This window comes from Parasteatoda tepidariorum, chromosome 3 (genome assembly GCF_982258835.1).
Source record: "Parasteatoda tepidariorum strain Cologne lab strain chromosome 3, Ptep-v5.0, whole genome shotgun sequence".
NCBI classification, from domain to species: domain Eukaryota; kingdom Metazoa; phylum Arthropoda; class Arachnida; order Araneae; family Theridiidae; genus Parasteatoda; species Parasteatoda tepidariorum.
In genome coordinates, this window is record NC_141757.1 from 75,316,005 (window position 1) to 75,340,336 (window position 24,332).

General features: G+C 27.6%; 1 protein-coding gene across 1 annotated transcript in view; it reads left to right on the plus strand.

Moving 5' to 3' along the window:
• The first annotated feature begins 222 nt into the window (after nt 1–222).
• The window catches only part of LOC107448738 (uncharacterized), a 50,867-nt gene continuing 26,757 nt past the window's right edge, over nt 223–24,332 (plus strand). The window contains exon 1 of the mRNA XM_016064043.5: nt 223–426. The gene's annotated coding sequence lies outside the window, so the exon portion shown is untranslated. The remainder of the gene's footprint in view (nt 427–24,332) is intronic.

Sequence of the window (24,332 nt, forward strand, 5' to 3'; positions counted from 1 at the left end):
TATCTCTCTTTATACACAATATATCTGCCAAAATACCAAGAGTGGAAATGGCGCAAAATAACAACCGGACATTCTTTTCTTGATTTATCCTGAGGGCAGTTAGAAAATTTGAGCAGGAATATCACGACCTTTGGTAAGATGATGATTTTTCTTGCCAACTTTTATTCAGCTTTGAAAATGAATTAAATAGCAAGAGAAATCGAGGCCGTCCTACTAGCCCACTGCTGAAAACGACAACGTAAGACCGCCCTCTGGCGGTGATCGAAGTAGGTCGCCGGTAAACATGGAGAGTTTGTTTTTGCATCCAGTTTCGTTGTGACTCAAGATCAGAACAGGAGGAATACAGCGTGTTTCCTTTGGTGGGTTCACTCCTTGGTGATGAATTATAAAATATAACTAGTGATTACTATTTTTGTGATTTGACAGGTATGCAAATTTATTTTAATCAATGTTTTGTATTATTCACAATAGTATGCAAATTTATTTTAATTAATGTATTCATCTCAATTTTTATTATTTTTTGATATTCTCTTATTTGTATCAACTCATTTTTTTAACAAACTGTTTCTAATATATATATATATATATATATATATATATATATATATATGTATATATATAAAGAGAGAGAGAGAGAGAAATTATTAAAAAATGTTTTTAAAAAAATTTTGAAATTTAAAAAGAATTGGAAAATGAAATTAATAAGCAAAAGATATAATCTCATCATCAGCACACACGATTATATCCGAAAAAATATATCCACAAATTTAAATTTTTTTAAAATTAGTGAATAATTTTTAAAAACATTTTTTTTATAATTTTTTCTTCTCCTTTAAAAATCTTTATATCTTTTTTCGCCATATTTTTAACTTATATATGAATAAATCAGCATTTCAGTTGGGGCATTTTCAAAAAGAAATGCTTAAAATTTATGATTCCGTTGGTACATAATTGATAGTAAAGAAAAAAAATTATAGAATATGTTGGAACTTAAAATATAGATTTGATCAAATATAGATTTGATATGTAATTTAAAAGAACTTAAGTTCTTTCAACAAATTTTTCCAATTTTCTAAACCTCCTCTTTAATTTCATCCCAAACAAAAATTGGGTTTTCAAAAACTTAAAAAAATGTATGTAACCATCTGCGTTGAAACTTAAAATATAGATTTGATTACCAAATGGCGTTTAAAATAATTCACGCCCCTCCAAAAATTTCTTCTGCTTCTCTATGCCCTCGCATTACTTACAACTTTAGCAATTTTGATTGATGAATTATAAAATAATTTAATAATAAAATATTTTAATAATAAAATGATTTAATAATAAAATAATTTAATAATAAAATAATTTAATAATAAAATAATTTAATAATAAAATAATTTAATAATAAAACTTATATCATAAAAATTAATTATATTTATTATTATTAAAAATAAAATTTAAATTTTTTAAGTAATTATATTACAAAGTTGTTTTTATTTATTTATAACTATTTATTATAATTAATTGAAATAAAAAATTTTAAAAATGTTGATAGTTTTCCAATAATTTTTATTTATTTATTTTTTGCAATGCTGAAAGTTTGATACCTTATAATTATGATACTTATCAAGTATTTCCAAGACAACACAAAATAATAATGAATTGTTTCGATATTTAATTTTATGATTATTGCTTTGGTCAAATGAATAAAATTATTTAAAATTGAATTTCGCAAACACAGAGATAGTTCATAAAAATGCATAAAATTACTTATATTAAATTACTTATGGTAATAATAAACATGCTAAATTAATAAAATTGGTAAACACAAATAATGAAATTGTAAAACGAATTTTTTCTTAACAATAACAATGGTAAATTATAATATTTTAAGTCGTTTAATCATCATAGTATGTTTGTGCACTGATTGTTAAGTTCTAACTCTTCCTAAAGAAAAATAATCCAATTCTAAATGTAGTTTGAATTTAGTACTTAAGCTTAAAATAGATTAAGTATTAATTCCATTTTGTTATAATTAAGTGTATGTAATGCTTTAAATACCAATATACTTTTTTACATTGTACATTTTCTCATTGTGTAGTTACATCTTATTCATAATTTTTTTTTCAAGATGAACATATTGCACATTTTCCTTAAGACTAACTTAATCAGATAGAAAAATAAAATTCTGACACATAGATCTCAAACAGTTAGAATGCGCTTTTTGCATTATCTCAAGATATTCTTTTAATTCATTTCTTGGTTTTACCAAAACATTCTTTTCGAATATGCTACCACAAGAGCATAATTTTCAGTAAAAAGAGCATTTTAATTACGATAATTAGCTTTATCAAATCCAAAAATCGGTATTATAATAATTCTATTCACACACCATTTATTTTAGATTATAATATTTTAATATTTACCTAAAACGTTTACGCAGTTACGTATAAGATTATGTGATTTTAATAAACATTATAAATAATGTCTTAAAATTATCAGTGCATTGCCTCATAATAAAATGTAACATTTGCTTTATTTATGAAATAACATGTGAATTCAAATATCATTATTCTTCATCCTCAATTCACAAAATCTTGTTTCTTTGATTTACTTCTATTAAAAATTTTAATTGAATCATTCATCTCCTAGACAAATCAAGCTCACATGGATAGAAATTTCATCCCTAATCCTTATTCACGAAATGTGTGTCTTCAATTTACTTCGACCAAAAGTTTTCAGTGAACCATTTATTCCTTAGACCAAAAATTTACTCTCTTTTTATATTTACTAAACTCATCCTCACACCACTTTTAAAATATCAAAATCACACGTTCGAAATTGCTTTCATCAGATCATTTGGGTGAGAATAGAAACATTATCTTATCCTTAATTCACGAAATTCTTCAATTTACTTCAATCAGATATTTACATCAAATCATTTATTCGTGAGACAAATATTTTCTCTTCTTTTATATTTACTAAACTCTACGTCACACCACTTTTAAAATATCAAAATCACACGTTGGAAATTGCTTTCATCAGATCAATTGGATGAGAATAGAAATATTATTTTATCCTTAATTCAAGAAATTCTTCAACTTACTTCGATCAGATATTAACATCGAATCCTTTATTCGTGAGACAAATATTTTCTCCTCTTTTATATCTACTAAACTCTCCGCCACACCACTTTTTAAAAATTTAAATTATACATTCGAAATTGCTATCATCCGATCAAGCTGATAGCAAAAGAAATATTATACATGATCCTTAATTCGCGAAATATGTTTCATCAATTCGCTTCAATCAAAAATTTGCACCGAATCACTTATTCGTTGGACAAAAATGTTCTCTTCTTTTATATTTACTAAACTCACAGTCACACCTTGTTCACAAAATTAAATTTACGCATTCGAAATTCCTATTATCCAATCAAGCGTATATGAATGGAAAAATTTTATTTCTCTCCAAAATAACGTAAAACCTAATTTTTTTTAAAAAAGCTGCACTAAAAAGAAGTGAACGAGTTCAAGTTTCTTCTTTATCTTATGTTTGCATTCTTATATTTGAACTTACCTAGTATTGGATACCATGTTTTGAATTAATTAATAAATTTGCCAAAAATAAAAACTTAGTACTTTGTTACAAAAAAAAAAGAACTTTAAAATAAATACTCACTATTACTTCAATATTTTATAAATACTTATGTACTAAAACAAATTCTGAATTAAAAAATTTTCTTTGCTACTGACTTACATTTGATTTGTATTAGAGCGCTAAAGCTCTTTAATCTAGTTGAATAACATTTTTAAATATGCTTAAACATTTTGTTTTGTGATCGTTTAAAAGTTGAGAAACAAGAAATATATATATTTTCATATGAAGCAACGAAATTGCTTTATTTTTACTGAAATATTTCGAAAAATAATTATAAGCTGAAGAATGAACTTCAAGTGAATAACTTCAGCTTTTTAAGAAACACGGGCGAGCGTAAAGCAAACCTTGGGTGTTATCGAGCGGCAGCGAACATGTGGTGCTCCCTAGTTTTAATAATACACTGAACAGGCATTTTAAAACAGAGATAGCATCAAATTTCTCAGATAGTGTTTCATTGGACACACTTATCAATATCTCTTGAACAACAAAGTATCAAAATAGAGCATTTCAGCCAATTAGTGAGAACAAAATTAATGAAAACAAAAATTAATAGAAAACTAGACATTTAATAGAAAACTAGACATGACTATTATTTCTTAAAAATAATAAAAATATTAATTCATATTTATTGTTCAAAATGTTATTCTTAAATTTAAAAACTAATTTCGCATTTATTTTTTTAAGAAAATAAAAGATATATTTTTTTATTAAACGATTATTTAGAAAATAAGGTTTAGAAGCCGCATATTATTAAAATTTAAGTATCTACATTTTTTATCATATTCAACTTTATCCGTTCGATAAATAGTTTATCTAAATAAAAGTTTTAAAGCAATAACATTTTCATCATAACGGGTGTAATTTTCTGCATAACTCGGAAGACAGGAGAACTTGTAGAGCAAAAGAGAATCATGTAGCGGCTCAAGTTCAAATTCACAGAGGATTTTTTCTATTTTTATATATTACCCGAACATTAAATATTAAAAAAAATTTACATCAAATCGATTACCATGCAAGTTTTTTTAACCAAGACACCGAAATTTAACCTATTTTTGGAGCTTAATATGTGAGCTTGAACCTATTTTGGAGAAACGATACATTATTTTTTTCCAAAATTTACAAATTAATATTTAAGGAGCCATACATATTTCTACTGTAATTCATGACACATATAATTTCTTAAACTTAACTACCTCGCTTAATTATTCGAATAAATTACCGGAGAGAATTTGTTGATATTCCGAGAACAGACATCACCTGCTTTGATTGTTACGATAAGACACCTTTTCGACCTTGAATATTTCTTGCCTAATTCACCTGATCTAGATGCGTGGATCATTCCTGCTTTAAATGTATCTTACGTGATTTAAATATTTAATAACTTTCAAGAGGAAGTTAAATCAATTGATCGTGACATTTATATCACTGATTTTGTTACTTACTTTTTCCGTTAACGGAAGAGGTAAATATTCGGCCTCCATATGCGGGCGTTGATATATTTTTGAAGGATTTCATTGACACTAAGTATCTAAAACTAATAACCCTTTTGTTAGGATTGAAGAATACTTTTAAAAAAAAATAGTTTTTGATGATGTAGCGTGTTCTGCATGAGGCGTGTTCGCACATCATTGAGATTAAAAAGAATAAGAATGCCGTTATTATTCTTAACAGTACCTTGAGTAAAGACAACTAACTGTGACTACTAGTTATTTGTATTTTACATAAAAGGGAAAAGCTACTATATAACTGAAATATTTGTATTGATTCTACGAATTATGATTTTATGTTAATTTTACACTGCTTGGCCTTTGTTGTCACATAATTTTAATAAGGTGACCTTTTTAAGACCAGATAATATAGTTTTATAATTTTGGCATTTAATTTTGTTTTTTTTTTTCTATTATTGTTTTCTAATTTTTAGTCAAGCGTTAGGATTTAAAGATGCAAAACTGAGTTTGCATCGTTTTTAAAAATCTATTGTTTCAATTTAAATTCATGAAAAATGCATTAAATATATCTATAAAATAAAGCATTCCCACAGCCGTCTTTTGAGGGCCAGGGAGTTAAGATTTCTATGACCAACGGTAGGAGGATAGCAATGCGTTCCACACTGCGTGCCGACCACCTTTACTTCCTAGACAATATGGTGCCCATCAACTAAAAATTGGGTCCGCTTCAAGCCATACCAGTAATCAAACTCCAGTCTTTCAAATTGAAAGCCACAGAGCTTTAACTCCTATGCCTTTACGGCTCCTATATTGTATACATGTCATTTATATATTAATGACTTTCAAGATCAGGTTAATTCAATTGATCGTGACATTACTATAACTGTTTTGTTTCACACTTTTTCCGTAACGGTAGACGTAAACAATAGACCTCTATACTTGAGCGTCAATATAGTTTTGAAGGATTTCATTGACACTAAGTATCGCCAACTAATAGCCCTTTCTGTGTTAGAGTTTTTAAAAAAATAGTTTTTGATGAAGTAGTGCTCTGCATAGGGCATGTTCATGCATAGTTGCAACAAGGGATAACAATGCCGTAATTGTTGTTATCTATCTTGAGTAACTAAACGTTGCTATTATTTGTGTTTAACAATATGGGGAAAAACTACTATACAACCGAAATATTTAAAAATATTTTTCGAATTATGATTTTATGTTAATTTTACGTTACTTCTTGCGTGTCACTGATAGTAGTAAGTACCCGTCATTTTAAAACGGCGGCTTTTTATGAACAGATACTATTTTTATTATTTTTGACATTTAATTAGGCCTTTTTTTAAAAAAAAAATTGAGTTACGCTTAACGATTTAAAGAAATAAAACTTAGTTCGTATCGTTTCAAAGAATCTATTGCATTAAATTTAAATTTATTAATGAGAAATGCATTAATATATCAATAAAATTCGCGAAACAGCCGGGGTGTCGTGTGGGTTAAGGCTCTTTAATTTCATGACCAACTATAAGATAATAGCAATATGGTTAACTTTTTTATTGCTTTTATTTCAAACATAAGCTGGTACCTATTGATCTGAAGCTGGATGGGCTTCAAGCCGTCACCGGGTATCAAACCCAAGTTCTTCCAAGTTCCTTAAACACTGTGCTATGGCGGCACGTGATTATGTCTACATGTTGTTTAAGAATTAATGATTTAAAAGAGGAAGTTAAATCAATTGATCATGACATTTTTATATAATTGATTTATTATAGAAAATTTTCACTAAGATCAGACGAGAGCATTTGGCCTCTATACATGGGCGTCAATGTACTTAGTTTGAAGGATTTCAGAGACAACTAAAACAATTTGAAGCTTATAATCCATTGTTATAAGAGATGAAGAATACTTTTAAAAAAATTATTAATTTTTAATTAAGTAATGTTCTGAATTGAGGCGTGCCCGCGCATCATTGAAACAGGAGAAAAGAATGCCGTTATTGTTCTTTACTACCTTGAGTTAAACAACACAACAGAACTACTAGTTACCTTGTGTTAAACATAAACAGCTTGCCGAAATGATTGTAGTTATTTCTTGAATCAAGATTTTATGTATGTTTTCTATCAATGTCTTTTGCGTGCCACTGATTTGAAAGTATCCATTTTAAGTACGAATGAATTCTTTCACGACTTTTTTAAGCAATACTTTTTTTTTAAAACGTGACTTTAAAAAAAACATATCATGTTTAAATGGAAACGTTAATTCATTGTTTTTATGACTTTTTATTCATTTATTTCATTTTATTTTATTTAAATTGTTGGACACCTCCTCAATGATTTAAAGCAACCATACTGGCTCAAAATCATTTTTAAGAGTCACTTGCTTTTTTGTTTAAATTTATTTACGTAAAATATCGAATATCACAAAAAAATAAAAAATAGCTCGATATCTTTACTCGCAAAGTGTTGGCATAGAATTATTTCATAAAATTAAGGCGATAAATAACGAAAATTTTAAAAAGTCATAATTTATTACATTTATACATGCTTATTATTATATCACCGTAACTCTTCTTTTTGAAATTGTATCTGTTTTCATGGGCTTTGGACAAATTCTGGTACTTTTCATCATCACAATATGTTTGTTACCTTTTTTCAATGCTACTTTTTTTTTTTTTTGATTACCTCGCCTATTATGTTTGAACACTCAAACTCCTAAATTCTATTTTCTGAGTAACTACCATTGTTAATTTCAAGATTTCACTAAATTCTTTGAGACCTGTGTTGCCATGGATCGCCACCAAGCCTACTTTTTTGAATCCTCTTTTTTTTTCACTGAGAGGTTACGCGCGTGCAGTTTTCTCCGGATGCCCCCTGACGGGTCAAGACGGGGTTAAGTTTTGATGATGATGCTTATTATTATACACTTAACATTAACATACATTAACATGATAAACATTAACATTTATACACAGATGTTAATAATTGTGCAAGTTTCTCTAAACTCAATTATGTTCTTGTTAATCATTACTCTTGAATGCACTACAAACAAAGCAAATATATTACGGTTTTAAAAATGTTTTAAGCACTTCGAAAGAGGCGTGTTTGCACCTGGTTGAAACAATAGATTAAAATGCCGCCATTGTTTTTTCTTACCTTGAATGGAACAACGGAATTATTTGCGAACTAATGGTTAATGAAAAAGTAAACTTCAGTGAAATGTTTACAGTGGGTGACCTTACTGACTTTTTTTTCTGGTTAAACTCATGCTATAATGTTCTTTTCGTGTTTTACGTAACCGATAGTAGTTCGATGTTTATTGTCACAATATTTGCAATTACAAGTATTGGAAAGGCTGATCATAATAATTTACGTGGGAAATACTAAACATTTTCTACTGCGATAAGATGTAAAAAAAAAGTTAAGATTTAAGTCCTTTGCTCTTTAAATTAACATAAATCAATTCATTACTTTATGGGATATTTTTCATTATTGCTTTTATCTAAAGTAAAAATACTCAGTATAAAAGTTTTGCAGCTATATTTAGTGTTGGAAAAAATAAGAATCAATTGAGATATTTCTTAAATTGATTTATCTGGTATGTAAATTAACTATTTAAAACATTAAGTAAACTTTTTAATTTTTGTTAGGAATAATATTTTTGTTTGGATCTACCTTTCCATTTCAATATATTCATGCAATATTACATAAAACTTATTAAAATCCTTATATTTTTTTCGAAGTAATTTATCATTTAAAATTCATCTTCAATTTTAAGGAAAACAGCTTAACAAAATTCAAAAGATGTTTAAGAAAATATCACACTAATAATAAATTTAATTTGCATATACGTATGTAATTAGAATATTATATAATTTGCCACGTATTTATTCAGCTTGAATTAAAATTACGTTTTCAAATTCACATTTTTATGATCAATAGCCGGTATCTTGAAGATAATGTATTAAAAAGGAGAACAAATTATTTTAAAGCTTACAGAATCTGCAATACATAAATTAACTATTTGTATAGCAAATTAAATTTTAATTCAGCGATGCATTCATTTGAACTATTCGGTTGACATTAACTATTAATTGGATATTTGATATTAATTACTCAATTGAACTCTTTATTTTACATTAACTATTTATTTCATATTTAATATTAACTATTCATTTGAATTATTTATTTGACATTATTATTTTGCTTTATTAATATTTTAAGATTTTTTATTCTTAAATTAAATTTTTAAAAACGAAGTACATTAGCTAATAAATTATCTCCTTGTCACAAAAAGTGCCGTATATATTACAAACACCCGCTTTGAAAAATTGTAAATATTATTATTTACTTACTTATTACCGCAAATATATATTTGTCTAAATTAAGTTGATATTTCTTTCCGTTATCATCCACTTAAGCTAAAAAAAAGACAGTGTTCTAAAACTTAAAATTTAAATATAAAAATTCACAGTATTTGTTAATATTTTATGATGGACAGAGCTGAAGTGTTCTGCAAAATAAATAATAATAATACACTTGAGTTTTAGTTTTTATATTTTTTATTTTAAAAAAATTGAATTGTTCGTTTAAACAGACGCTAGGCACAAATGGGTTAAAATAAATTTACTCGGTAAATAAAAATTTTTTTAACTTTTGTGATAAAGAGAGTTATATCATAAACCTTTTCAACGCTTGAATTGTTTTTCAAAAAATGTCTTATTCAGCAATCAATTTCATATTAAATATATTCTCCCAATAACCCACAATAATCTTCTCTTTTTTATTTACTATTCTCCAATGCCTTAGTTATATAAATGATTTCAGAAATTTTGACCAAATAAAATCGGTATTTTTCCCAAAGGGAATCATAAAACTTTTATATAATTGCCACTTTATTTTCAAGCCTGAGTGAATTTAGAATTTATTTTATACATTTATTATTGTTTTAGTGTTGTTGCCTTTTATATTTATCTGCTTTTTATTCGGAAATTGTAGAGGTCAGTAACTCTAAATTGCCCATTAAAATCTTCTTTTGGTGCATCGTGATATTATTGCCCCAAACGATATGGGGCAATAATACTGAATGTTATATTTCTTGACTTTTTCCAGTGCTGATTTTGAATGCAGCATATCTAATATATCGGTACATCTTAATCTGTGATAAGGATGTTTAGGTTTTTTTTAAAGTTTATCAAAACAAGCAAACAAAGTTTATCAAAAAGCATTTGTAACATCATTATTTGATCATTATCCTTTTTGAATGAGTGATTTTCTATGAATTGCAACTTTAAGTTGCAGGTAATTGGAAAATTGTTTGTGAATAATAAATTTTTAATTTTATTTTGAAGCAAAAGTTTGGTTAAAGTGTGCTTTTTATATTATGTTCATTAACTAGGGGGTTTCAACAACTGCTCGCTGCATTCGCAGTTCCTTTATCCTCGCTTTGTTCGCTCATTCAATGCCAGTTTATTTTGGTACAGTTTTTTGTGAATATGATAGTACTCTTTATCAAATAAAATTCTAAATGTAGGAGGCATATACATCCTGTGAAACCTTTGATTTGTATACATTTTGGCTATAAAAAAATTTATTACCACAATTAATTAAGCATCATTGGCAAATGTAATATATTGGCGATTATTTTACTGCCTTCCTGCATTTTTCTCGTAAATTGTAAGAAAAGGAAAAAGGTATGATTTTTTTTATTTAAATTTGATAAAAATTTTAAGAAATGAGCAACGTTTTTCAAATTAAGTAGTAGTATAAAAGTGACAGCTCTGAAAATTTACATACACAATCGTAAATTAGGGAGTTTGAAGATGCAAAGTGAACTAAATTAAATTAAATAATAAATCAAAGGAACTCGTTCTAGAAAAAAATGGCTAAAAGCTTCATTTATAGTTATTGAAGAGACATGTCTAAATAAAATAGTTCACAATTGAAATAGATTTTTTTTTTTAAATGCCGTTGTGTAGATGTAGTTTTTTAGTTTGGTTTTTCTCTTTCGTGCTTAAGGCTGCTCACTCGCTTAATATTTCAAATTTCTGGTCTTTCTTGACAATGCGAAAAACAAATTCTATTTGTTTGGCTACATTCATAAATATTAGGTGTTTTATACAATATAGAAACGAATCTAAATCTGTAAAAATTACATTTTCATTCATCAGATATATTTTTTATTTTTTTTATTTTATTATCGTCGTCGAGCAGCTGAACCAATTTTTGAGTTTACTACTGCTAATGTGCAACTCCGTAGCCTTGTAATGTTGAACCCAATCCAGAAGACAAGAAAACTCTTGAATCAAGTATTGGGAGAAATTTGCCTTCGCGGAAGATTTTATTGATTAAACTAACCCTAATCTCTAATTGTTTTAAATGGGTTCACCATTTGTTTTCAATTGTTAATACGCATAGTTTTTACATCACATTCAAAACATGCCAAGGCTTTCTTTTTGCTGTTAAATGAAACTTAGGTATCCAACAGAGAGCTTTTGAGTCGAACATGATCTGGGGGCATATGATGTCTTTAGCATTGTAGAGGATCATGATTAAAGTTTTATTCGTGACAGGGCTGGATTACCCATTAGGCTAGACTAGGCCATGGCCTGGGGCCCCCAATGATTAGTGACCCCCTTGAAATGGATTTGTTGAAAATAAATTTTAAAAATTAAGAGAAACAATGATTTTTCAAATTTCTTCGAAATGTTATTATTATTTTTAGTTCTAATTTAATAAAATAAAGTAAAATTTAATTTACTATTATTTATTTTTATTTTAAATATGCTTTCTTAAATGAAAAGATGTATAAATATTTTTATATTTGAATAAATAAAAAATATACGAGAAAAAAAATTATTCTAAGGGCCCCAGAAATTTGAATGGCCTAGGGCCCCGCATACGTTTAACCCGGCCCTGATCCGTGATTTCTGTTTTTATATTCGATCAACTTATTTTTAACGATGAATTTCAACCATATTCCTTATGTTCCTTGATTTTTTAAACACTTATATAAGTTTCTCAAAGTAATAGTGTCTTAATAATAATTTGTTGCTATAAATAAATATTTTGGTAAAAAAAATTTTTTTTTCATAATTTAACATGTTTTTTTTTTCATTTTCTTTTTTAATTATTTACCTGTTTCATCCGGCTAGGTCAGATAAAACCAGATATCAGCGTACTTACAAAAAATTAATAACGTTTCCTTCAAAAGTTTTTTTTAATTGAATAATTTTATTTTCAAACCTAAGAGGCTATTTTTTTCATTCAAATAAACACTAACCTTTAATTAACACTACAACTTAATAAACACGAAACTTTGATTTCAGAGTCTCTTAGGAAAAAAAAAACCTAATTACTCGGTTTTGCCCAACTTTCTTCGAACTCTTTTTTGTAATACAGTCAAATCCCACTATAGTGAACATGGTTTATACTGAACTCCCGGATATAGTGAACAGAATTTTAGCTCCCGTGCCTTACTCTACACATATAATAATATTTTTTGTGGATATAGTGAAACAAAAGAAGAGAGGAAATTGGATATTATGAACTTTTTTCTGTCATCGACTGATTTTTCCTTCTTCATTTTTTGGTAATTTTGAAATTTCTACTCTCTATACATATACCGACTTTTAAAACCATCTATTGAGTGGAATGTAGCCATAAACATTTTTCCCTGTTTACTTCTTCTCAGTTTCCCATCGCTAAATAAATGCCATCCCTAAGTTTTCTGTACGCAAGACGAAGAGTAATAAAAATAAAAGTTAACAAATTTTTTTACTACATATTGATTTTTGATCATTTTTGTTTTTCTTTTTCTTGGTCAATTATTTAAATAATGTGTAATAAAAGGGAGCAGTTCGAAAAAATTAGTTAAAATTGCTTGCAGTACGGATATAGAGAACTCCCGGTTACAGTGAATCAAAATTTCGGTCCCTTGAAGGTTCACTATAGCGGGGTTTAACTGTATTATAACTCTGAAACTTCTCTACCACTTCCCCTATATTTTGATGGTGAAGAATCCAATCGGAAAATGGTATATTATTCAATGAAAGCTCGCTTTTGTGTCTGATTTCGTAACTTAAAATAGCGTCTTCACTTATAAGTTTGCATATTAAACATAAAAATTGCATGTTAATACGTAAAAATCCGATAATTTGGTCAAAAGTTATTCAGGTATTCCGTTTCAAATTTACAGACTGCGCACAATGCCTTTGTTTAAATGTTCATGTTAGCTTTATAAGAATTAAATTTTAGTTTTCTTATTTTGCGTTAGCTAACTTTACTTAGTCGTCTCATTTCTTGCAGGAGTTTGTAATTATCAAAAACACCCGTACGATTCAGATTTTTTTCTTCATATTTCTACGTATCAGTTTAGTTTAATACTATCTTTTTTATTAAACTTTTTTCATGTCTTATTTTTACCTGAGTATTCTAACAACTTTTTCCTGTGGATTTTTGTTTTTGAAATTATATATTTACGTGCTGATAAATTAGAATCCTAATGAATGTCTTCTGCTATGAACTACTAAAACATTTTCAAGTAAACAGAAATTTAGAATAAATAAAGAAATATGCTTCTCATTTAGAAACCAATGATTATGAAATATTTACTGTTTGTTTCAGTATAAATAAACATAGTGTTATGGAAAATTATCTCGCCAAGCTCACATTCAATAATGGATCGAAAACAATATTTTAATGAGAAAGAAGTGATGTGTAGCACGTTTGTGCATGGAAAAATAACCATTTGGACCCTAAATGTGAATGACCTGAGATGAGATTTAACACAACTCAGGAGAGCTTTCTCATGCATTGTGAGAAAAAGGCTCCTAATGACATAATATTTGAGAAGATTTTACGAGAAATGGCATCAGTCAACAAACTGTATATGACCGTTGGCGAAATGCTACTAAATGGTGAAATGCACAAAATTATTTCTCAAGGAAACAAAGCAGCTTTCAGAAACAGCATTGTTCAATTTTTGTTGTCATTTAAATCCAGTTCTAAAAGGTGATTTGCTCCGCCGTATCCTGCCAACTGTGACCCCTTTAAATCTGGATATACAACTTACAAGTCGCGTTCTCACTGCAATCTAACGTTGTTAATTCTTGTGTTTATTGCTTTTAATCAGATTTTCATTTCTTTTTTCTCAGGTGCTGGATAGAATGTTAATTTTGTTCAATAATGTTTTCCGGTTTAAAAACTTAGTCGGAACTAAATTAATACAAACAGTTTTTTGTAATGAAGTTCATTAGAAAGCAACACAACAGTGAAATTTCCATTTTTTAAAGATAAAAATTAACATGATCTAAATGTATACTAACTTAATGATATTTTTCTTAAAGTGTTAGTCGAAATTCACACAAATTTGATTTGCATTGACGCGTTTATAGGTAAAATAAACTTTACTAGATTTTAAAAAATATTTTCCCAAATCTGTATTTTCCATACGCGCAGTAACCATAACTTCATCGATAACCAATTAACATTAAAATAAACCTATTTAATTCTAAAATTGACAGCATGCATAACAAACTTATGTAATAATTGTCGTTGTTTTTAAGACTTTTTCCTTATACGCGCCTTATGATTTTTGATTAACACTAGATTGTCCAAGGAAGTCATTTTGACTGCTTTTTAGTTTCAATTAGAAAAACAATGATGACACAGTTTCTTAGAATTTTGTGACTTTTTGTTCAACATATAATTTTTTATTGTTAATATTTACTAATAACTTGTAATATAACTGGAAATAATATCAAAAATATTAAAAATTAATTTTAAACAATTTTCTTTATACATTAGTTATTCTTCCACAATGCAGTCATTTTGACTGCTTTTGGGCAAAATAGGTATTTTAGTCTTCCTAGGGTTAATTAAATGATTAAATCGAGTTTTTAAAAAAAATATTTCAAAGTCTGATTAATTAAAAAATATTTCAAAGTCTAAGATCAAAATCAAAGTTCACAATCAAAGTCTTTAATCAAAAAATATTTCAAAGTCTGATTTAACTTAAGTAAAAACTATTAATAAACGCATCAAGAAACATCCTGCATGAAATAGAAATTACTTTCTAGTCTTGTACATGTTGCATGCGTAGACTAATTGACAAATCCAATTATACGCGAGAAACCACCAGCATTTTTACAATGCGCCAGGCTGTTTGGAAAAATCTCTATATTTCTTATTAGCATGATTCTGTTATATTATTGCAGTGAGTCCATTTACTTTAAGAAAATAAATCTACCATTGCTCTCAAATAGCTTTATTTATTTCCGGCAGTTTGCAATAATCCGAGAGTAATGAAAGCTTACTGTAAATGGCCTGGTTTGTTCTAATAAGCCTAATTAAATTCAGTTTGATTGAGTAATTCTTTGATAATTATCTAATTATCAAAGATATTCTGTATCTTTAATAATTGTGTGATATTTTGTTAAGAGTCAACAAAACATCAGGCAATTTAGAAAATGCTGAACTAGTTCAAAACTATTCAACTACACTGTAAAAAAGAAACCCGGATAAAATTACTGTAAAATGCATCCAGAGTCCAGGATTAGTTTTTACCGAAAAATCTATTACTACAATAAAATTTTACGAAACAAAAGATTTCATAAGCCATAATTTTTATAGTAATATTTATAGTAAAATCACTGAATCACTTAGTTAATTAATTATCACTGTGAAATATAAGGTGTAAAATTTTAAGATAAAAATGGATTTTACGGTAAAATTAATTTTAAGAATGATGCTTTTAAAAAGCCGGTACTTTTTATAGCGTAATAAGGTGCATTGCAAAATGCAAGCACCATTTGCTAAAAGAATTTTTTTTCTCCATTTCCAAGAGATTTCTTCCTACTTTTTTTTTTATTAGCCTGCGACATATGTTAATAAAGATTGAAGAAAATCAATTAAAAATTAAAGAAAAATCGTCTCTTAAGAATAAACATTTCATTAATTGTGAAATATATCATCAAACCAAATACATAGATTGATTAAATATTCTGCGAGTTCACCGTGAATCAGGTAAAAAAATCTCGAAGTTCAAACACCTGGGTTAAAGACCTCTATCCAAGCATGAAATGTCAAATCTCTCAATACATGACTGAAAATTCCATTGTAATTTAGAAATGTCCGCATCTGACACGAAAAGGCGTGAGTTAATACCAATCTAAGTGCATTTACAAAAAAAATAATAAATAAATAAAAAAAAATAAAAAATAACATAATAGTTTTAATTGTGAGAGAATACTTCCAGCTTTTGAGAATTCTCTGACCTGCAGAGCTGCAAACCGTTTTTCAGGTAAAGAGAAACCACATTCTTCTAAATTACGTAATTCTTAATTATACTATTTAAAAAATAAATGTTTTATTTATTTTTATAAAACAATTATCCTCTAAAATTCTCAAACATTTACTTGCAAACAAATCATTTATTGGGTTACATTTATCAAAAAAGTTTCTAAATATGTCAAATTTCAAACTAAAAATTTCTAAACAATTAAAATATTCGTGAAATATTATCTAATTTTATATTTCTTTTTAGTAGTAGTTTTGTTCTTGTTGTTAGTGGAATATGTATTTTGGAACTTTCGTAATTTTTGCCCTTTGACGCTGATGGGACACAAGTGTCCCATTTATGTATTTTTTCTGGCACTCTAATTACAAGGAGAAATTTGTTTTGGCACTTTTTTTAACTACAAAAAAAAATAATAGTTACTGAAAAAACCTGTTAGATTATCGGAATTATATTTGTACTAAAATATAAATCCATAAAAAAGTACTTAAATTTTTTTTTCATTCATACTTAAAAATTTAGCATTAATTAATTTTGTAAATAAAAGAAATTTTAATGATAAATAAATAACTTACTTCTAATTATAACTTACATCTAAATAATTCCAAACAAGGGCAAAAATTATTGTTTGGAAGTGAATCATATTTGGAGGATACCTTTAACGCAGAAAAAAGACGCTGCTGTTTCATGTTGCATTTCATAACCATAAATTACTAAAATGCTAATTATAATATTTCTTCCTTATTTTGACCTAAATTAATAAAAAATAATGAAAAAGCATTAAAAATGTTTAATCAAAATTCTAAGTCAAAAGGGTTAAATTCTCAAATTGTTTAAAAAAACTTTTAGTTAGTCGGATAATTTAATAACTTAATATGATAATGGAACATTTTTAAACACTATTAAAGAATTATTTGGTTGAATGTTAGTATACAATATAATTTTTTTCTCCGAAGAATTAAAAATAATGCTTTTGAATAAGAGAAAAATTTTAAATAGCATCCTGTTATTTCTGTGCATATTAAAGTTCAGTTCATAGACCTTCACAGACTCTCCATGAGTTCTTCAGTTACTAGCTTATAAATATGTTTTTAGAGAATAATTTTTTTCCTTAACAACGTCAGTATAAAAAAAAATAATCTAGATTTTTGGGAATTTCTACTTGAAATTTAAAACGGAAATATTTCTCGAAGCCGAAAAGAAATATTAAACCAAATGATTCTATTTTAAAATGTATTTATTAAATTTAAAATAACGTCTGGTTCTATGTCGACATCAGAGCCACAGATTTGATATCATATAAAAAAGAGAGCTGTTAGACATATGATTAAGCTATAAAATTTAAGTATAGCCCATCCAGTCTAATAAAATTGTAGAAATTTTTTTTTTTAAAATCTGCACTGTTTATGAAAGTTGTTGGCACAATTATCATCGCTTTGTTAATGGAGAGAATTAAGTAATTAATAGATATTTCCTATGAGTAAAATATAAATAATCTCGATGATTCCCGAAATTAGAAAAAGTATATTATTTAATTGCAGTCATTTGATGTAATAAACAATAGAATCGTGAAACAAGCATTGTTAGATAATTTTTATTACCGTCCCTAATCACAAATTATTTAATTAACAGAAAAAACAGGTTGTTCATAGGAGGAATTTCTCATGCATGCATTTCACTACTTATGAGCTAAATTATTATGCAAACCAAAATGCGAATTATACTATGAATTTGTGAAGCTTGGTGAACAACTTTCTCTATTTACGCCCCATTATTACAAGTGGCTATCATTAATTCTATTGGAAGCCACAAACATGAATTGATGGCAGAAAATTATACCTTTCTGAATTACGTACGTTTCGATTATCGAGTCGGTTCGATTAATCTCGATTGAAGAAAAAGTCTTCTTTGATTATACAAATATTTGATTAATCGTGAAGATCAGTAAAAAAATATTTAAATAGTTTTTCAAGCATTTAGAAGATATGCATGAAATGTGCAAACCCAATTCTCTGAGTTTTCATAAACATTGCTTATTATTCTTTCTGCATAATTGAGCAAATACGTGCACCGAGAAGTTAATTAGAAATTTCACCACGTCTGAAAAGTACCTTTTTGTTTTTAAATTGTCTAGTATAACAAGATCTAATGCATCGAATTATTTTAATGCGAGGAATGTTTCTGATCGCTGTAGAATAAAGTAATCAACGCTATTTGGTATTTTCCAAAACTTAATACGTAAGATTTAGATTAGTTATTAGAGTAATTGTAAAGAACTAAGATTTGTACTAAGGTTGATTACTTTATGAAGCAATTTTAGAGTTGTTATTATCTAACACGGTTGAGACAACATTTTGTATTTTCCTAAAATGCAATAGCAAGCATAATAAATAAAAATGTGAAGCATACTTGCATCTTTCGTGGTGAGAAGCATGCATTGAAACTTATTGATAACAGACAAATAACACACTGAGAAGGAAAAAAAACTAAACTACACTGAGAAAAAAAGTATGTTTAAAACTACCAGAATGTGGTGAAATTTACATGTTTTTGGCTCTATATAAACACCAAAAAAATAAGGTAATTTTTACCGAAGTCCTTTGGTACAGACTTTTTGCCAAAATTACCAATAAAATATGGTTTTTATTACCGTGCTGCTTGTTAGTAAAGGTGGTAAAAGGTAAAATCGGCAATTTTAGCAGTGCTAATATAGTTTAAGATGACGCAAAAATTTTGATTTTTATAACCTCTATTTTATGTGGCAAACACTTGCTAACTTTGTTTCTCGTCAGTTACTTGCTTTTTTTTCCTTCGTAAGCTGTAAATTAACATTTAAAATTATAATTCTTTACATTTAAAATTATTAAAAAAAAGCATTTGCAAAAGTACAAATGCCTGGTTAAGACTGAACTAAATCAGTTACTAATACTACATCAGAGTAACCGGCCGTAACCCTGGATGCAGCTATTTATTTATGCATATTTATTTATTTGTGTGCATAAAATTGCGTTGTTTTTAAAACTGCAATGAGTTCTTAAGCTGTTCTTTGTATTTACAAAGAAACCCACTTATAATAATAAATAAATAAATAAATAATAAATAAATCCCACTACCTCATAAAAGATGGTTAACACAGTCACTCTAATATGATATATCTGATTTTAGCATCACACTTTACACACTTAGCACACTTTAATTAAACATTTAAAGCTATCATTATTGCCCTTTCAACCCTTGATGTAATTGTGACATTATTTATTTGAATAAAAAATGGTTAACAGTCATCTAACTCCTATTAACCATATAAATGAACTGCCATTTTAAATAAACCGTAGATAGTGTAAACAGGTAGGTAGATATCTAGTTACTTTATTTACGTCGCATAATAGGCTATTAGCGACGGTCTGGGAAACATCCCTGAAGATGATGTGAAGACATGCCATCACAATTTGTGATGACCACTTCCTCAATTTAGACATATACCTGAAGGGGAAGGAGCAATTTTCTCCAGATCCCTTTACTCATCATGGTGACCGACTACGAGACTTCTGATTCTACAGATTTTACGAGCACGTGTGTCGCATCTACTCGGAGGGTCTTAATGCGGTCGAGGATCAAGCTCCAGCCTCTCTGGACCGGAGTCCGGTTCTCAAACCACTGAAGTACAACCACACATAAGTGTAAATAGATTTTTACCCTTCTATTTGGTAAGAGACAAAAGCATCAAAAGGTTTAAAATACCAAACAAATGATAATATGATTGAGAGTTCTGAAAATTATTTTGGTAATTTGATCATCATATTTAAGAGAGTGACCTCAAACATGCTAATTAATTAGTGCAGACGATACTTTATTTTTCGAAATCAGAAACAAAAACCTACTTTTCCAGAATAAACATATCTTTTTATCGACGAATTCTGATTTCTTACCCTCAAAATATAGGGGGTAGACGCAATCTGGGAAATATGGTCCCCATAGTTTGATCAGGAGAGTGGTTCAAAGTTTAGACTCCTTAATGATAATTTCACTTTTTGCGTATTTCACCATATCTCGAGAACTTTTAAAGTGAATAGAAAAATTTCTGTACACAATTATTTCATGCAAAAAATAATTTTATGCAAAATATAACTTTTAAAAATATAACTTACTTGTTTATTATTTTGCTTAATAATTGTCAAAAAAAATTTTGAATAATAAGGTAAGCAACTTTTTGCATCATTTTAAAGAATGCAATTTTAAATGACAAAATGAAAAATTTAAACGAAATCGGTCGAATAGTTTTTGAAAAATCGAATTTTTTTTAAGAAAAAGCGTACATTTAAAATTTGATTTTGAGTCATACATTTGAAACTTGAGGTCACGCCCTCGAACCTTTAAGATTGAATACTAGAACGTGAGGATTCGATCATTAAATCAAAAGTTATTCAAGGTGGTTCGTTTTTTATTTTGCGCACTTTACATAATAGAGAAGTTAAAGAAGCTGTGACTTAATGATATTCTGGGAATCGAACTCGAATGTCTTTAATTCACATTCTTTTGGAAGCTGGTAATACCTTATCTACTACAGACATTAAACCATTTCAACATCTCAATGCGGTGAAAAGTCAAACAAAATTTCCTAATGACAGTTCATCACGTGCCACAGATAATGTCCATTTCTTCAACTGGACGGGTTAGCCAAATCTTATCGAAAATCTATCAATTTAGCTTCCTTCCAGAAAAGTGTGGCTTTTGGATTAGACTTCTTGTAACATTATTCTATTTTTCATGCGGAGCACGTAGCATTCGCAGCAGCCGACACCTCCCAGACAATTGTTTTAATACGAGTTCGAAACAATAGACTATGTCAAAAATGGGCTAAAAATCAAATGCAAAGAAGTGCTTTTAATCTCAATGAGACGGCTTCTATCCTTCATTATAAAAATGAATCAGATATTTTGAACAATATGAAAACTTAGACAAAGCATTTGAGAAAAATTTGAAATTTTGATAACATTCATACAATTGTTAAATAAGCACAAAGAATAATATAAGACTTTCAGTAGAGTATTAATTGATTTCTCGAAATTTTAAAAAAAAATTGTTTTGTTGAATATCAAGTATGTGTGTTACTTTTAAAAACGTAAACATACTGATAATGCGAAATTTATTGTTTACAAAAAATATTAGATAATGTCTTGAAGTAGTTACATGTTAAAATGTTAGTAAAAGTAGTAAACACCTCATTCCAATATTGGTTTATCTCTATTTTGCCATTAGTAGAACTTTTTAATTTAATAAAATATTTCAATTAGGTTTTATCTTGTATAGTACTTGATCATAACATAGAAAAGTACTTTTTTGATTGTTATCTTTTATCTTGATATTTATAAAAGTGTATCGTATTTTATCAGGTGAGGGGAACAAAGCTTTTTCGATTTTATACACGAAGAAAATAATTCCGGTAAAATTACCATACTGTATGGTAATGACATTTCTGGTTAAAAAAAAATCCATAATTTTGGTAATAAAACCAAAATATATGTAAATTAAGTCATTCATTTGGTAATTTTTCCGTTCATATGGTAACAGTTTACTGAAAACTCTAGATTTCAAAATTACTGTTATAAATTTGTAAATATGTGTATAATTTTGCAAATATTCTTTTGTTATTAGCTTAAGTATCTCAGACAAACCTTAAATAGACATTTTAATTACAAAAGTTTTAAGGAATTCGCATAATTCTGTAGTTATTTAGAGAGAAAATAACGCTTAGTGCATTTCTTATGAAAAATTCGGTTTGGCGACATTTTTAACCTGATAATAATTTTGGCAACTTGGTAATATTTAACTACCATTTTGACAGTGAAATGATAGTTCTGGAAAATTGTAGTTTCGAAACGTTTACATTAGCGTTACAATTGTAGTTTCGAATATTTACGTCTACGGAGTTATACGAGAATTGTCTAGTCTAGATTCATGTCGAAAGTTCCGGAGACTCGTCGCCAAGCCTATATAAATACACAGTGTGTCTTCTTATAACCACACATTTAGTGAAAAATACAAAACTGTAAAGTAAATTTAACCAAATAAATCGCTATGCTTTAAGGTATTATAATAAAGTTACCACATATTACGCCTTTTATCAAATTTTATCATATTTTATTATAAATGTATCAAAATAATTTCCAAAGCGCATCAGCAAAATTACCAGGGTATTTCGTGCTCCCGTAGAGCCAGAAATATGGTAAATTTTACTATATTCTGGTAATTTCGACATGCTATTAATGGCATTTCTGGTAAAATGGTAATAGGAAACATTCTGGTAATTACTGACATTTCTGGTAAAAAAATTAATTCCGGTAATAAAACCAAAATATACGGTATTTAAACTATTCTATTAGGTATTTTTCCCGTTTATATGACAACAGTTTACCAGAAATTATTGTTTTCAAAATTAAATCTCTTATTACCACACATTTACTAAAATATACAAAAATGAAAAGTAAGTTTAACAGAATTAATGATTTTTATGCCATGCTCTGAGATATCATGATAAAATTACCAAAATTTTCGCAATGGTTACCAAATTTTATCACATATTATAACACTATACTTTATTGTTAATTTTATCAAAATTATTATTAAAGAGCTTTGGTAAAAACTACTGAACTTTTTGGTGAGCCTATAGCCAGAAATACAGCAAATTTGGTATTTTTGACTATATTCTGGTATTTTTGACCATGGTTTTTTTCTCATTGTAGAATGTTTTTTTTATTGTCCAAAACATTTTATACTAACTTAAATAGTAGTTCAAAAATCTAGTATGTAAACAAATCTAAAAAAAAGTAAAATCAATTTGGTACAAAGTAAAAAATTAATCAAATGTTAAAAAAAAGAAATTGATCTTCTGACATTTTTATTTATTTCAGAAAACTTTTTTTCGATATTTCAGTTGCCAAACATCCCCTTATACAAACCTGTTGCATTAAGGTGATTAAACTACTTTCTTTATTCAGACGAAATCAGTTCTAATTCCTTATACGAAAAGTTCACGTTCTATTATTAAATTTGAAACATTATCAGATACTTGGCATAAATTGCGACATCTTCTCACTTTCTTTTACGGATGAATAATTATTATATTAGGATAAAAATAAAAAAATGAATGCTACATAGTTGGTAACAGTAATTAGGAATAAAAAATAAATATATCAATTGCGTTGAAGCTTATAATAGAAACAGTGATAATTCTCACAGTTTAATAGCAAAATGGTAGCTGGTACCGAAACTCTCTATTAATCTGCTAATTCAAAATTTCCTCTTAAGTGTTGTAATAGCTTTTTCATTTCCCATAAGGAAATAAAATTAGCTGACCCAAGTGTAAAACTTGGAAAAATTGTACTTAAATAAAAAATTCCCGCTTTAATATGCTAATTTTTCAAAGCAATTAAAATATTACAAAAAATCTGTGTTTGTATACCCAATTCATTAAGTTTGTGCATCAATGTGAAGGCAAGTAATTTTTTTAAAGAAATTAATGTGGATATAGATACAATATTTGTAGTAAATGAAGACAATTGTTATGGAGGGAATTTTAATGGGATAAAAAAATAACCTAAAAAATGCAAATTGAAATTTCTTTTTGTTATTTTTACTTAAAGAAAAGTTTCAATGACAGAATGTAATTATTTTCAGATTATATATAATTTCGGGGATTTTAACAATTTATATCCGATATTTACAGATATCTATTAAAAATTATGAATATTATTTCAGATATTATATGTTTACTGATATTTAATATACCCTTTCCATAATAATGATTAGTGATTATTCTTGAACAATAGGCTTTATTTTTTGAGAACTCACTGTATATATGGGTGCGTAAGTCGATAAAGTAGTACATTCGTTGATCGTGAAATATCGATACATTCTAAAGAATATGAACAACTCTGTATCAATTTATCTATT